At 40.1% G+C, this 12,095-nt stretch overlaps 1 long non-coding RNA gene across 1 annotated transcript in view; it reads right to left on the bottom strand.

Moving 5' to 3' along the window:
* The window catches only part of LOC116440716, a 91,103-nt gene that overhangs the window by 54,327 nt on the left and 24,681 nt on the right, over positions 1–12,095 (bottom strand). Inside the window, exons 3-4 of the long non-coding RNA XR_004238742.1 lie at positions 2,252–2,382; positions 962–1,049 (exon numbers count right to left, since the gene is read on the bottom strand). This is a non-coding gene — a long non-coding RNA (uncharacterized LOC116440716). The remainder of the gene's footprint in view (positions 1–961; positions 1,050–2,251; positions 2,383–12,095) is intronic.

Genomic DNA, 12,095 nt, shown 5'->3' with positions numbered 1-12,095 from the left:
AGAAAAAATGTTAGTGATACTCTCTATATCAGCAGTTATTAAATGGTGCGTTAGTGCTGGCTAAAGCCACCGTTATAAACAATTGTACTTAAAAAAACTAAGCCAAGAATTTTCCTTCTTCTCATTCTCTAAAGTTTGTCATTTAAAGCTCATCAGTTAAAAACTTACAAACATCAGTGAATACATTTGAACAAGCTAAAAATTATGTTTCTATATAAATTTCTTTTTGTTTCCATCTTTCAGACAGCAGGAATTCTTCTCTGTGACATCAGTCAGAATGTTGCAAAAATGAAGAGGTTAAGGAACTTGGATTTTATTACTCACAGTGAGCCATACTGTGTCTTATGAAGAATTCCTCTGTACATGTGTACAGGACTCCAAAGGTAGGACTAACTCAGGAGCTTGTGAGATTTGTTTGCCAAACTTCTAATGATTTTTTTTCCTTTCTTGCTAGTTTTTTAAGGTAAAGATACTTAGCAGAGTGGCTTGATTTACTAAACACAAATTATTACATGGACAACTATGTATGGCACAAGTGAGCATACTTGCTCTATTCATTGGAATAACTCTGTCATACCAGGAGTGGATCTTGCCTGGAGCTGTTAGCCAAGAACAATCTCTTCAGCAAAAGGAATTTCTAGTGGCTAACAAAACAATTATTCTAATTGTACAACCTAAAAACTGGTCAAGACATAGAAAGCTGGAGATGGTTTGCTCATTTATTCCCTTCCTAAAACAATGCAAGAGTGTTCCCTACACAGCAATTCATGTAATGCAGATTTTATGTAATCTAGCCTGATTTTAAATAACATAACTTTACAGTTTTCCAGACACTTTACTTGGGATGCTGTTCACAGTCTAACAGACTGTAAGAAATAATTGTTTCTTTTCAACCTACAGCTTCTTTTTCAGATGTAAATCATGACGGTCAGTGCACCCCAATGATTCTGTCTCCTCTCACCTGATAGAACCTTCAGGATCTTCTGGGACAACATCATTCAAACCATCACATTCCTGCTAGACAGGCTGTCTGGATGCAACATTTTCAACTAGACCAGAAATTATTGTGGGCAAATATGAGGGAAAAGAGAACAAGAAAAGATAAACTGGTTAAAAAATGCAAGCTTGTAACCCTATTCTTTAATAGATTAAAATGTTGCCTTTGTGACCCAGGGTAGCATTTGTGTGTCTTTAAGCCCAGTTCTGGCTATAGTCAGGTAGACATTGACTGACCTAAAGCTGTGTCAGTACCAGCAGAAAAGGCCCAACAGGTGACCATGGCGACATCATCCACTGCTTTCTTTTGCAGAGTTCACAGCTGGTGACCCTTGCTCAGTGCCTAATCCTAAAGGTCCCATTTCCCTATGCATTTATTTTTAAAATATTGACTTAATGGGATGGGACAAAAGAATGTGGAATGTGTCCTGAACACCCATAGGAAACAAAATGGTTTAGAGATGGCTGTGGATGCCAGAAAATCTGCAACACTGAACTTGAAAAGCTCTGTCCAGGTCTCTGACTACAAGTAAAAAGATAACCTGCTTTGGCACAGACAGTGATGCTGCTGTTCAAAAACAGACCAAGTATAATGGTGGCAGGGTACGAAGAAATGTGTGATGAGAGATTAACATCATGGCTTTCCCAGCCCTGAAGTGTAGGACTTCACCTTTGATGGTGAAGCCATCCCAAACTTGGATCTTCCAGTAGTGGACAGGAAGTCAGAGGGGTGGACTACACAGAAAAGAGCAATGCTCACTGTTAGCATCTTGATTTTGCTAGAAATTCCCATCCTGAGCCATCCTCCACCTCTACATACACAAAAGTAGGTGCATGATTTTCTTTTACACACTATTTGTCACAACCTATAAGAACCCTTGTACATTTTCCAAAAGAATAAATGTAAAACAAAATTTAGTGAATGGCATTTTTTTCCTTTTTTCCCCTCAGAGTACTTCATAAAAGTATTTAACATAGCCAAATAAAACTCATGTTAATGATGAAAAGCTTTAGGTTCCTGTGGCAACTTATATTTAACTGCCTTAATGAAAAAAGGGCAAAAAAAATTGTAACTTTTTCCAGAACTATAATGATTTTTTTTTCACTCTTATAGCAGGAATCATATATATGCCAATGGTACATAAATTAGCAAATCTCCTTCAAATATTAACATTAATGTATGACATCATGAACTTTATGTGAAAATGGAGGAACATGAAGTTCTTTTGGCATTCTATATATGCACATTTCTCACCTTAAAATAAAAGCCATTAGTGGTGATATTTTCAGTCCAGTTCAATACGTTGTTTTCTCGAGCATAACCAAGTGATCCTGTCTTTTAAGGGAGTCTAGGACAAGCACTTGGCTAAGTCTAGCCTATCAGACCTGGAAAGGGAATAAATATAACACCAGCATTGTTAGGAAATGTAGGTTTGTAGTGCAGAAAGGAAAGGCAGATTTTGCTTTAAGTGTTTTAGAATCATTAGAATCACAGAACCAGTAAGGCTGGAAAAGGTGTCTAAGATCATCAAGTCTAACTATTAACACTGCCAGGTGCATGTTTTAAATTGCATTTTTGAAGAGCACAAGCTTACTGTCATTGAGGTGAAGGAAATCTTGATACAGACTACATCTAGCAGATGCACTGTAGAATTAAATAAGTCTAGGTAATGTTTGTTTAGAGCTGGAAACTGGAAAGTTCACATTTACTACTGAAAGCCAGTTTATACAAACCGAAAGTCAGTCTGAGTGTGAGATCTAACGAGGGACATTTAAGGACCATATTATAAAAAAAGATGGAGAGCAATGGAGTTAGTGTCCTGCCTCACCTTTCACAAAGCTTTCAGCTCAGATCTGATGGAAAATGCCATTCCTACTGTGTTTTGTTATTGCCTAAGGACAGACATTTTTTAGGCCCCTTCTCTGCAGCTGACTTACATCCTATCTGCATGGTTTTCATCCTTAATGTCAGATCCGTAATAACATCAATTCATTATCCTATGGAAGTAAATTTCAATCCAGTAGAGGCAGCATTGGGAGGCATATGGCAAGTAGCCTGCAGCAAACTAATCTGCCGACAAACCCCTCCTCTCAGTGCTTTGACTTTGACAACGTCTTTGTTTTTATGCAGTGCTTCAGCATTTCCATTACGTGTGTTTAGAGGAGGGTAGGCTTCTGTAACATTTTCTCTGAAATTAAATCCCACTGCTTTCATTCTAGAAGTGAAAATCCCTCCTAGAAATTCTTTCCAGCCTCTGAGTGCCCTTTCTGGGTACCCTGCGGCTACAACCCTATCATAACACAAACCCCGTGGGTTTCAACTCAGCTGTTCAAACACGTGGATGACCTGAACAGTTAACACTCACTCAATCCTTTTATCTGTCCCGCTTCAGCTCTTTGGGAACAGCTCTTCATTTTCTCCGTGTTTGTATAAGGGCAAGTTTGAATCAACATCTCTTCATCACAACACATCGTCTCTGGGAAAAACACTTATAATTGTTAAGGGAATGAAGCAAACAAGCAAGCAAGTAAGTGTTGACAGGTGCATGTAATCCAAAAGTTTAGTGTCACTGTGCTGGAACACAATTGCCTGAAAGAGAGAGGAAAGAGGAGGGGTTTTGTTCTTAAAGTTCCAATATTAGAATATCTCAAGGGACAGACACAGTCTCTTTAGAGCAAATATACTCCTTTTGCATTTTGAGCCCATCTGCAAATGATTCAGAATGTGTTTCAAAACTTGAAATTTGTAAAGCTTTCTTCATTCTCCAACTGAACAATATAAAGAATTTTTCAATGGTATTTTATTGAAAAATGTGACACTACGGACATAGACTGATCATCCATTTCACTTACTAGTCCTTTGCAAAAGCAAAGGGGGATGAAATAAGAAATGTGAGTCCAAGTAACAGGACAGTTGAAACTGAACTTGCTCAGAAGTCAAAGTTCATGAAAGAGAGACAAGAAGGAAAAACACCCCAAAGAATTGTTAATGAACTTTTCTGTTCAAAATACAAATACATGAGAATGAATTCAGATTTCAAAAAACAATGTAGATCACGCTTTTCACCTGTCTTTGCATTGCATATAGTCACTGTGTTTTTAGTCTATCATCTGCTGCCTGGAGCTTCTTGAACTGGAGAGATGTGCTATCATAACAAAATTCTGCTGTGAACTGTTTCACCACAGTCACATTTCTCCCCACATGTGGTTGCTTTTCAATGGTTCATAAAAGCAAATCATGCACACAGAGGTTAAAACTACATGTTGTCTGATAAAAAGCACTGCATAAAGCCAAGCTATCCATAGTATCTGTGTTATTAGAAGCTTTATGTCACTTTTTCCAGTCAGATGGTGCCTGATCTAATGTCCATCCAAGATTATGGCAAGATTCCCCTTGAATTAGTGGATAGTGGATCAGCCCAAAACTCCCAACAAAAGGAAGCAAAGAAAGGAGACTGCAGGCAAATACATAGTGTGCAGAGTTTACTCTCAGTGATTCACAGAAGCAGAGGTGCTGAGGTCTTGGAATTTGTATTTTTCCTCAGCCATGAAGACTTCAATGTATGAGGAGCTGAGGGAGCTGGGTCTGTCATCCACCTCTACTATGTGTGCCAAGTGAGTGTAACCATTAGGCAGAGACATGGGCTGCAGCCCAGGCCCTGAGATACTGCAGTCCTGTGTCTTCCACGGCAGAGATTCAGGAGGGAAGGTGGGGAGAAGTAATCCCCCAAAGTATGTGAAATCCTCCAGCTGGGCCACCTCCTGGAGATGATGGAAAGGGAATTTCAACTGTAGACTCCAAGGCCTCACATTTTCATAGGAAGAAAGAATGTGGATTAAATAGATACCATTACTAGTTCTGGAGTCAGGGAGAGGGAGGCTCTGGACACAGTTCACAAGCCATATCCCAGATTAGGCCTCGGAGCACACATAGAGCCTGAAGACCCATTCTGAGGGAGGAATCAGCTTAGGGATGTAGTTATTGAGAGCAGCACCTACAAAGTAAGGGTAGCCTTGTAAGAGGCTACATGTTAGGTTTGTAAATCTGAGATTTGTCTGATGGCTCTCATCCTAAACATGACCTTCTTCTAAACTCAATGTTCTCCTAAGAGTTGTCCTGGTGCCCCGGTTGCCCTGGTGGCTTGGTGCTCCTGGACAAACCTTTGAATGATTCTTAAAAGGCAAACTGTAGACAGGTCTTACTCAATGTGGATTTATTATGCTCAAGCATATCCCAAATCCCCAAAGCAACAAGTTTAACCTATGTGATCCATCAGACTGTTCATTAGAGTTTCCCTCTTCAGAACTCACAGGTGCATTTATATGAGATGGAGCACCTTGCACTAGCAGGAGGTGATATTTAATAATAGATCTCAGACCAGCCTTGTGTTAATAATTTATATAGATTCTCCATTCAAAAATGTTATTTTCTGCTGTCTATGGAAACTCTGTGCCTATTTCCTAAGTCTGTGATTTCACCATAGTTTACTTTGTGAATACATTGCTCAGAGGTAGATCCAGCCAGCAAAATGACTGGGGGAAAAAAAAAGACACCTTTTTTCCTCTTATCAAAATAGCCAAAATGGTATTTAGTGCTGATTGTGATGCTACTAATAGGAATAATGAAAAGATATGCAAAAGAGCTACATTAGCATAGCCAGGTTGGCTACAGATGTAGATATCCCTCACTTCATCCTATGCATAACTGGCTGAGAGAGCTCTTAACTAGTCTCTTTGTTCTTGTGCAAGTTGCTGTGAAGATTGCCCAAGCTACAACTGAAGATACAATCTGAGCACAGTGACTGCTGCATTCCCAGGAACAAAGTTTTAAGATGACAAATTCAAACGCTTTTATCTGAAGGCAGAATCTGACTTTCAATATCTTGATCATAGGTGACATATTAAAGAGAAAGCATCAACATAACCTCGATTGCCCATTGTGACTTTGTGTACCTGGCAAGCAGAAACCTTACCCTTTCACCTGTCACTGAAAATGATTTGATATGGAAATTAGGCTGGAATTCCACAGGGCCATTGTCACAGTTATTCACATTGACTTCAATGACTATTGCCATAATAAACATCACTAAAGCACCAAGTGCCCGGTCCTGATGGATTGCTTCATTAACTAATAATTGCAGGCTATGACCAGCTTGACCCTGTAGGGTGTGTGTTCTCTCCCCTTGAAAGTACTTCTCAAGTAATTACCTGGCTACTAGTGAAGAAACCATCACTACTATTTTTAAAACTTTCTTCAGAAGTTCAGAAAGTTTCTTGCAATGCACTTTTTAATTTTTTAAAAAAAAATTCTCCAGTTTTAATAGTAAGTGTTCAGAGCATGTATGCATGTGTGTGTGTGTGTGTGTGTGTGTGTGTCCCCATACTGCTCTGGGGATTATAGATCAATACTGTGTAATTCACTTTAGCATCATCTGAAAATTCTTCTATGCCAGTGGTCCAACACAAAGTTGGTTTAGTTGAAATGTCAACCGTACTCTAAACATTTGCAAAAGTATATATTCCTTTCAAAATACTAATAAGTATTTAAGAGAACTAGAAATGTTTTAATTGAAAGCAAAGCACTGGTCCCACAACACCAAAAAGTCCTTCTGCAACTGTAATCACAGTAATAGGGCCTGCAGTTCTTGCAGAGCTGGGTGAATGGCTGGAAACCAGCATATCAAGAAAGCAAAATCAGTCCACAGGTATTGCCCAGATATTCTCTTGGCTGACATACATGCAGTTCCTGTCCAAGGGTCAGAGAATAATTCACTTAGTACCCTGAAGCCAAACCAGTACGTAACACAGGACACGTTGTTCTTCTTTAGAGTTTCCTCAGTACCCTGTACAGTCCCAGTCTGTCTGTCCCAACTCTTCCTGTTCCTGAATATGCAGCTCCTCCAAGTCCCAAACAAAGGATGCTCAATGCAAAAAAAAAAAGATAGGAAGGTAATGATATCTTCTAAATATTTGCTGTGGGTGGGATTTTCCCCACCACCTGATATAGGGGAAAACCAGATAAGGCACAGTCACCTAAACCAAATGTCCCTAGCAGATACATGCCAGTCAGCAGAAAGGCTCTGATTTAAAGTATCAGCACACAACAAATATAATCAAAAGGGGGTGAGTAAAGGGAAGCCCCTGACAATAGTCACTGGGTTTGATGTCAGATCATGTATCAGGGATCCATATTTGCTGTTGTAGCAGCTTCATGAAAAGCATTTTAGTGCTTTAAGGATCATCCAAGTGGCATGTGATTGCTAAGAGGACCCAGGAAGGAGGGAGCTGAAGGATGGGGAGATTAATGGAAAGGTGAAATATGTGGAAGTCCCAAATACCTATCTCAGTATAAACACAGCTAGCATGAACCCCTTGACCTTTTGAACCGCCCACAACTGCTAGATGTTAAATGCTTCTGGAAGCAGTGCCATGCTGGGTTTTTTTGCATAATTAAAGGAAGTTTGCATTCGAATTCCTTCATCTGTGGTGGTGTCACAAACCACTGAAACTCTAAGAGCAAATTATGCAAAGTGGAGGTATGACACAGCTTCCTGATCTGGTCATTTTGTGCTTGTAAGATACACATACATTTAACTGCCATGTATGAAGAACACCTCCGGCTGGAACGTCATCCTAAGCTTGCTTAATTAGTCAATTGAAGTAATTCCATATGTTTGACCCCAAACTTCCTCAAGAGTTCCCACCATCGATCAGAGGGAGGTAGTCACAGACACAGGAAGTAATCATGTTACCAAAACAAACTCAGCTTACAATTTGACAGTTTCATAGATTTCTTATGCCACACTGCACTGAAAAATAATAGCAAAAACACATTGATGAAGAGATTCAAGCCATAAGTATTTTTAATTATCAGTTTAAAACAGATTCATTGTGTCTTCATACTACTTCATGCCTTATGTTTTCATCCACATAACTAACTTCCTGAAGTTGATTATGCTGTCATTCTTCTCTCCCTGGGGCTGAGTTAGAGCAAATCAAAATAACTAAAGAAGTCCTCACAGTGTGCAACCCAATGAGTAGATAACAACTGAAGAGCCTCTGTTTGTCTGGGTCTTACTGCACTCTTAGGAACTGTATTGAAAACAAGCTCTTAACAAGATGATGTTGAATTTTCCCATGTGATTGCCTAATTTGTCTGGGTTGCTACTATACAATCCAATACTACAGAAGCTGATGTATAGTCTCATTTTCCCTTATGGCTTTCTCATAGTCTCCATTTAATACAATTTAATGGTCAAGCTACACAGCCCTGTGCATCTTTCTGTACTTGCAGTAATTGTATTGGAGCCTCCAAATGCGGTGGGCCCTTTTCAGATTTTCATGGTGAGTTGTTGTGAGAGGCACATGAGCTGAGGACATCCAAATGGAGACACTCAGTTGCAGGTAAAACAGATCAGGAGTAAAAAATACCTAAAAATAGTGTCTGTATTTATAGTCGACCCTAAAAATAATGAGCTTTTGTCTTGTTTTCTCTCTTGCTAGGACTGTGCCCTCTTGGAAGAGGCTTCTCCTTTCAGCACTTAGGCTTCCTTTGGGCACCACAAGGTTCGTCATAGAGGCAGTAGCAAATCTGATGTTAGGTTTGATGTGACCACAGCCCTGCTAGCACCTCAATTAGCAGCCACAACCAAAAGGAAAAAATAAAGCATGGGTAAGAAGAACTGTTGCTTGCTTGGCTTTGTATGAATTACTTTTCTGCCAAGAGCAGGTAATAACCTGCACTTGAACATGGTTGGCAGTTCAATGCCCCTCCAGCCCACAGTGACTGGGAAGCTGGTTTTCTCCAGCAGAGGATGATTCCCTGGAAAAACAGTTTGTGGCTTCATGCTCCAGCGCTGCTTCCAGAGGCTGAGTGATCACCAGAGTTACATCAGTAGGCAGGAAGTGGGGAAGCCAAAACACCCCAGGAGCAATTAAAATGCCTATCCAGAGGCATCTGAGGTCATCCATGACCATGCCACTTCACCTCCTGCTGCTGCTTCAGAAGGGTCTGCTGTTAGACATGAGTCATAGCTGAGTTTGTGTCCTTGGTACTTTCAGGTCTGGACACCTGGACTGCTCTGCTCGTGTTGTGATTGTCCCAAAGGGGGAGAATTGTCCTTCTCACTGACCGTCATCTCGTATCTGTGTTCTTCCAAAAATTAAACTCAGCCAGATGCAAGGGTCATAACCCTGGTGCTTGTACCCCAGCATCTTCACACAGAAGACATTCAGAGGCTACCAGAGCGGTCCCAAAGCCTGAGGAGGTTATTCTCACCTTCACCACAAAACCCTTACTATCTACTTGGGTATTGCAACATTGTCTTTACATTTGCTCTTTACATGCAACAGAGCAGGAACAGCTGTCTCTGATTTTTGATGATGTACCTGACATATGATCGGAAATCTGAAACGGTGAACAAACAAAGTTTGTCAGTTCTGGGAAAAAGTTTGCTTGCTTAACATGGAGTATGGGAGCACATCATTTTTTTCACAAGAACATTTCAATTCCAATGAAAATTTTCCATTTTACAGGAAGAAAGAAGCAAAAAAAGTGTTTGCTTCAAAGTGAAATTGAGAAAGGAAAACATTTTCATTTCAGCTCACAATGTCAATTTATTATTTAAAGGACATGTTGTAACAGCATTCCTTCAGTCCAGACAAAACAGTTCTCTCTGTTTCTCTTCTAGTTTCTCCACTTTCCACATCTCTATCATTTGTCTAAAACCCAAATACCTAAAGATAACAACAACTGCATAAAATTTATTAGGTAGCTTAGGGAGTCATTCTGGATTTTGTTCACAGTCCACTTTAACAGTGACTGAAACTGATGGGAATTTAACTAGTAATCTCAACAGGAACAAGATCACGTCCTTTCGATGGAAATGTCGTGACCTTCTTCCATAAACTAGCTCATGTAGAATTTGTTTTCTTTCAGATTGTGTATGTGTATGAAACCTATTCCAAGAAAGAGAGAGGCTAGGAGAATTTCCATTTCTTTTTAGTAAATGGTCATCTAAGGAGTGTCTCTGTAAACTAATGTGGAATGGGATACAGGAATTCAGGCTCCCTGTAGCCTGAAATATGGACCACAGCAGCAATGTTCTCAGCACTAACAAGTACAGAGAAAATAAAGGTGTCAGCTTTGCAGTCTGTGTAGAGCAGCAGAAAACGAGCTTGCATCAAAGGCATTCAAGGATTAATGGCATCTTTTGTACGTCATGGGTTTTTTTACAAATTCATAAAGCCTGATTACTTTAAAAAATAAATTTGCCAGTTTTGATGTGACAAGCATTAACAAGTTATTCTGAGCATTTCTGCAAAATCTGTATCTAGTTTCTGTGTTACAGGTAAACAATTGAATATCCTGCATGTGAGAAGCAGAAAGGCAGCTGCCACTTACCTGCCCTCCTTTCACAGTAGTGAACCATGACTGGGAGATGTTCCTGTTTGTGCCAGTACCTGCTAAATACACAGAGCACCACTGGAATTCCAAAGCTTTGACCTCAATATCTTACTTTCTGGGAGAAGAATGTGTTTCAGATATTACACCTGATATTTCTGTGTGTAAACAAGGTAGCCTGAGGCACTTTCCGGAGTGTAAGAACTGGCTGTTTTGCTTTCAGCATTGCTATGTTGTAAAAGTGAAAGAAGAAGAGGATCTAAGGTGCTGAAGGTAGATGGAAGACAACCAGGACCTTAAAGAATTCCTGGCTTTGAAATTGAATAACTCCAACTAACTGAAACGTGAATCACACAGAATCATTTAGAAAATGATTTTTGGAAAATCATTTTGGAAAAGACCTCTAAGATCATGGAGTCCAACCTTTGACTGATTATTATTATGGTCAACTAGACCATAGCTCTAAGTGCCACATCCTGCCATTTCTTAACACCTCCAGTGATGGTGAATCCACCACCTCCCTGGGCAGCCTGGTCCCATACTTAATGACCCTTCCTTTCCATGAAGAAATTCTTCCTGATGTCCAACGTGAACCTCCCCTTGCACAGCTTGAGGCTATGGCAGAAGAGGTCAACCCCCACCTTACCACACTACCTTTCAGGTAGTTGTAAAGAGTCATAATGCCTCCCCCAACCTCCTTTTCTCAAGAATAAACATCCCAGGTCCCTCAGCAGCTCCTCTCTGGATCCTTCATTAGCTTTGTTGCCCTTCTCTGGACATGTTCCAGGACCTCAATGTCTTCCTTGAGGAAAGGGGCCCAGAACTGGACTGAAGGAGAGGAGGATCTGTTATGGGTTTCCATGTATATGATTCTTCATGACCTCATGTGCTCCAGTTCTTAGAGCTGTTACCTGAATGATGACTCACAAATGATGACTCTCTTCACTTCTGACCTTTTGCCTACTGCCCACTCTCATATTTCTGGTTGTCAAGCAACATTTACTACAGATGTCCAATAATAGAACTAAAAAAATTCTGCTACTTTTTCCTGAACAGCAGGCCTAAAATGATCTTTCCTCTCCAACTACATTTCTAGGTGCTTTGCATCATGTATTCTCACAGCTCCAGGCAGACTGCTTGCTCGGGATCTTGGTCCTCCTGGATGTTTCACACCCCATTTTCTCAGTGTGGGTGCTTCCCTCCACTTTCTCATGAAGTTAGCCTCTTTTGTTTTACTGTTCAAATACTTTAAATCGTTTTTATTACACACACACACACACACACACACAGGCACCATTCAGCACAACTTATTTGTAGTGAAACTGCTACTCTTGTCTTTGCACTTGGGTGAATTTGATTGCAAACTCCTTCAGGCAATTTTGAGTGCAAGAACGCTGTTGCAAATTCAAAGTTGCACAGTTACAACTCTACTTTCCTGGACTGAGAAAATGTACTTGCTGCTGGAACACAAGACTTTCTTCCCCTTGATTCACTATTTCATATCTTCTTGTTTTCTCAGACATTACAGGAGTTCAGAGATGAGAAGTTCTCCCTTGAATCTGGTTCTTACATGTAAGTTTCGGAAGAAAAATAACAGGTTTCTTTAAGGTACGGAAGTGTTTGGTTCAATGCCTCATTTAGCAGCATGGGCACGTCTATAACCTGTGTTGTTCTATGAACAATAACACATTAGTCA

This window comes from Corvus moneduloides, chromosome 3, assembly GCF_009650955.1.
Source record: "Corvus moneduloides isolate bCorMon1 chromosome 3, bCorMon1.pri, whole genome shotgun sequence".
In the NCBI taxonomy this organism is placed as follows: domain Eukaryota; kingdom Metazoa; phylum Chordata; class Aves; order Passeriformes; family Corvidae; genus Corvus; species Corvus moneduloides.
Note: the sequence above shows the minus strand (reverse complement) of the source record. Positions and strands in the feature narration are given on the sequence as shown.